This window comes from Gobio gobio (assembly GCF_949357685.1).
Source record: "Gobio gobio genome assembly, chromosome: 2".
Lineage (NCBI taxonomy): Eukaryota > Metazoa > Chordata > Actinopteri > Cypriniformes > Gobionidae > Gobio > Gobio gobio.
The window spans coordinates 64,932,997-64,937,762 of NC_137098.1; the positions used below are offsets into that span (position 1 = coordinate 64,932,997).

Below are 4,766 nucleotides of genomic sequence, written 5' to 3' on the forward strand. Positions count from 1 at the left end.
AAGTGAATAAAGTTGTGTGTGTTTTCAGTTATAAATATGTGCTGTGTAAATTAGCCTATACTTTTAGATATATATAGCCTAACTTTAAAAAACAAACAATAACCCATATAGATAAATTATAATAATTGTATAATATTAAGCATTTACTTAATATACATTGTAACATTAGGCTACTTTACTCTAGCACAGTAGTCAGTTAAGCAATTAATTAATATCTTATATTAATCTGTATGTAGCCTAAGCTACATCTAAAGGTAAGTCTGCTTTAAAAAAAAATATTACACTTCGACATGTACAGAATGTGCGCGTTAAGAAACACGTTCAAATGTGTCTTCTTAACATGTTAAAACTGTGCGTCGACTGTGCGTGTATGCCTGTTACACGACCAGAATGTGCGTGTCTACACCATGGGTCTACACATACAGAAGACACACGTAAAAAATTGCTGCGTTGAAGCGGAAAACAGGGCGTGTTGAAGGTTGAAACGATTATAAGTCACGCGTTTCGTATAAAGAGATTTGGCCCCGGGCGCGTTCCTTATTATAGCCCTAGTCCAATGAGGTGCGAGGTCGAGGTCATGGCCATGACGCGTAGAAGACGAGCTTTAAACTTTTTTTTATGTTTTTTGCTGCTTTCCTTTTTCGTGATCAACAATGACAGGACACCGTCTTCAACTCAATCTCTGCATGGACGCGACGAACTTTTTGGACTCATTTTCAGGAGGCTGTCTTCGTCTTCATAACTCTGAGGCAAACTGCAGGCGTTATGAACCACAGCATGGGTATGTAACGTTACGATTTAAAGAATATGCTTTTATTCAGCTGTATAAGGAAATGGATGCGTTAATAGATCCGAGCTTAAAACTGCACATTTTGTTTACACAGACTATCCTCGCCTCATAACGAAGCTGTGAGCTCTTATCTGCTTGGAGCGATTTCCGCGAGTCCAGATTTAACCGCTGATCATGACGACATTGTGTGTAAGTAACTTCTAATGTGTTTCTCATTCCTTGTTTAATTTTAACGTGACTGTTTTTATTAATACCAGTCTCATGTAATTGTTTTCCAGCTGCCTGTAAGACGTATTATGAATCGACACGCTGGAGCTTCAGATACAAACAACCTGAACTTAACGTTACATAGCAGGCGGAAACTGCGAAGTTTAGCTCGGAGTCGATCAAGAAGAAAAAGGGTAAGATTTATTATATTAGATCCGTTTTTTGTCAATGTGAGTATTTTTCAGGTTGCTTATTGTCTTTATGGATTGTATTACAGTTGCTGGAAGCGAGAGAGTGCTGGATGAGGATGAGGTGGACGTTTGGAAGTCCGCGACCATTGAACTCATGTTTGACGAGGAAGACGGCTTTGTTGACGGGGTGTCTGGATGGATTGTGCGGCCACCGCGCTCTCGCAGCCTGGAGCACGCCGAACTCTACATTACATTACGAGACATTACTGCTGCACTGTACATAGTTGTGTGTTTAACAATAAAGCTCTTTCTTTAAGTAAACCGCTGTGTTTTATAAATGAAGCCCTTTCTCTTGAATGAACAGCTGTATGCTTATAAATGAAGCCCCTTGTTTGAATAAACGGCACGGTCCGTATAATTTTCCCATATATTCCTTGATGGTATGAATACATCATAGCACAATAACATTAATATGAAACAAATTATTACAACATAAATTATATATTTATTATTATTATTGGGGTTTACATTTATAATGAGCCAGGGGGACCAATAATGATTGGTTTGCAGTGATCTGCCAACCAATCACGAGGGATTTTTCTTTTTTAAATGTAGTGGCTTCAGCCAATAGTGAGTGAGTAAATTCAAGTCTGGCCGTTGACTCTCTGGTTTCGCTGCTATTCATATGCAAATTAGAGGCGTCGCACCTCCGCGCGGTCTCTCAGCGGGGGGCTCTCCACCTACGTCATGGTTCGTTTACGACAATTTGTGGCACAGACAAACGCGACGTTCGCTGCCTCTAAATTGTCGAAAACTGCCGAAAATTAGGGAGATTTCCAGGAGTATACAGGCGTTTACGGGGTCGAAAATCCCACTTTTCATGCAGTGTTAAAACCTGCACAAATAAAAAGTTTGGGTTCCAGCTGCATCTGTGATCTGTAAAGTGATTCGATGGATTTGATGAATTTGATGTTATGAACTCTGAATCCAGAATGAATATTATGTTTGTTTGGTTTGAATGATTTGATTGATTTCTGCCACATCAAACTGCGACTGGTTTGACTGCATGTTCAAGGCTTACGTTAAAGACTGTTACTGTATAACCAAACATTTTACTGGACCAATCTTTTTGATGGATACAAACATTTTGCATACAGGACAAATAAACTGCCCCGTGTCCAAACCCATGGGCTTCGTCACATAAAACCAGTCACTGCACTTCGCCGCGATCTTCTGATTCATATTTCATTATTTAGTAATAGGCCTATTATTCATGAAAATAGTAAGCAGTAAACTGGCGATTTCCAGCTGTCTCATTATTACAAATATTTGGGATGCAAAAGATACGGAATAACTTGCAATATACGCAAAATGATGTATGAAGATTTTTTTGATGTTGTTGCAGTTTTAATGTCATATTTCGTAATATTTGCAATGTTTTATTTTTTTCATCCAGTTGTTTTGAGGCCCTTGCCTCCTCCTGGGAGGAATTTTACTTTACCATGACTGTCCGGGTTACATTGCTCAGTATAGTAAAAACTCCATTCATTTTCTCCATAGAGAAATTGATTTTTAACGAAAACGTATAAACCTTTAAAGACAACCTTACTGTGAGCTACGAGGTTGTTAATCGATAGTTTTTTTGCTTCTGCTGAAGCCGTCAGCCTGCATTATTTCAACTCCGTTTTAAAACGTTTTAAAACATCTGTTGCCTGTGACAATGTTTCTTTTACTTACATTATTTTAAATGGCACTGGCCATCCAGTTAGTGCTTCTTTTCAGAGCGAGACTCCCTCGCAGAGATTGTAGATGAATCTTTGGCTCCAGGACTGAATCTGAAGGATAACAGAAACTATCGTAATGTTGCCCTTCCATTTTCTTTTTACTGAGCACCTTTTCAATAACTATTACCTGTCTTTTCCCGCTCCACTCTTCCTTTAATCTCAGCCCTCCTCTGCCTGGCTCCTAAAAAGCTCAGATGAGTTCTAGAGAGGTGCCTTCCTCTCCTTCAGCTCTGCAAGGTGTGTGTGTGTGTGTGTGTGTGTGTGTGTCTCCTAATACCCGTGTGCACAGGGGTGTTTCATCGACCACGGCTGTGGCTCAGGAGAATTGTCTGACGGAATAGGGAGGGAGTTGAACGGAGGGGGGGGGCATGAAGGCCTAAAAATAGAGAGGAGGGCCAGTCGCTCAGAAATGGAGATGAGTAAAGACGCCTCTGCTGCTGCAGGTGAGAGAGAGAGTGTGTGAAATAGAGAGAAAATGGATGATGGCAACAGAGAGAAAGAGCGGGACAAATAGTCAGAGGAAGGGAGAGTGCTGTTAAGACAGCCTTTTCCTCTCACTGTTATATTTAGAAAGGAAAAGGTGCAAAATAATTCAGCAATCGAAATATAAGAGGGTTGATATGGGTTTGTGTGTGTGATGTGCCGTTATTTTAGCATTATTTATATACTATTATTGTATTTATAGACTGCAATCTCAATTCAAACACCCATGCAATCTTCTCTCTAAATGACAGCGATTCGTCTATGTCTGTTAAACCTTTGACAAGTACAAACATTCAGATCTGAGCCGGAGAGAGCAGTTGTCATGAATAGGTATGAAACCGCTTCACAAGTGGTCTTTTCAACCGCGGTTTATAGTTCAGATATAAACACTGATGTCAAAATTGGGTCCAGTAATGAAACAAGTCGTGTGTTGGACATCGGCTGTGGCTGGATGTTACCGATCGGCGTGAGTTGCCGCGTGCAGACGGGGAGGAGCTGAAAACGGAGATGGGAAGTCGGTGTGTTTTTTATACCTTTTCACAGGTGAAGTGAAATAAATGCAATGTTTGTTAAATACAAATACACCGATCAGGCATAACATTATGACAGATGAAGTGAGTAACACTGATTGTCTCTTCATCACGGCACCTTTTAGTGGGTGGGATATATTAGGCAGCAAGTGAACATGTTGTCCTCAAAGTTGATGTGTTAGAAGCAGGAAAAATGGGCAAGTGTAAGGATTTGAGTGAGTTTGATAAGGGCCAAATTGTGATGACTAGACGACTGGGTCAGAGCATCTCCTAAACTGCAGCTCTTGTGGGATGTTCCCGGTCTGCAGTGGTCAGTCTCTATCAAAAGTGCTCCAAGGAAGGACCAGTGGAGAACCGGCCACAGGGTCATGGGCGGCCGAGGCTCATTGATGCACGTGTGGAGTGAAGGCTGGCCCGTGTGGTCCGATCAAACAGACGAGCTACTGGAGCTCAAACTGCTCAAGAAGTTAATGCTGGTTCTGATAGAAAGGTGTCAGAATACACAGAGCATCTCAGTTTGTTGTGTATGGGGCGGCAGAGCCGCAGACCAACAGTGGCACGTGAGCATCTAGGCCTGTCGCGATAGTCAATAAATCAATTAATCGCACAATAAAAATGAGCTCGATCATTTTTTCCGGCCGCGATAATTTCCAGCGTCCATTTTTATATATAATTTTATATATATTATATATATATATATATATATATATATATATATTTTTTTTTTATATCCATTTTTGCCGAGCGTTACATATAATCACGCTCTTATACATGTAAATGC

The 4,766-nt window shown here is 40.6% G+C and overlaps 1 long non-coding RNA gene across 1 annotated transcript; it reads left to right on the forward strand.

Annotated features, from left to right (window-relative positions):
• The first annotated feature begins 318 nt into the window (after window positions 1–318).
• On the forward strand, window positions 319–1,780 carry LOC307122736. Its single transcript, XR_013816089.1, has 4 exons — window positions 319–781; window positions 885–979; window positions 1,069–1,191; window positions 1,275–1,780. It is a non-coding gene; the product is annotated as an uncharacterized lncRNA (long non-coding RNA).
• Window positions 1,781–4,766: the final 2,986 nt, after the last annotated feature.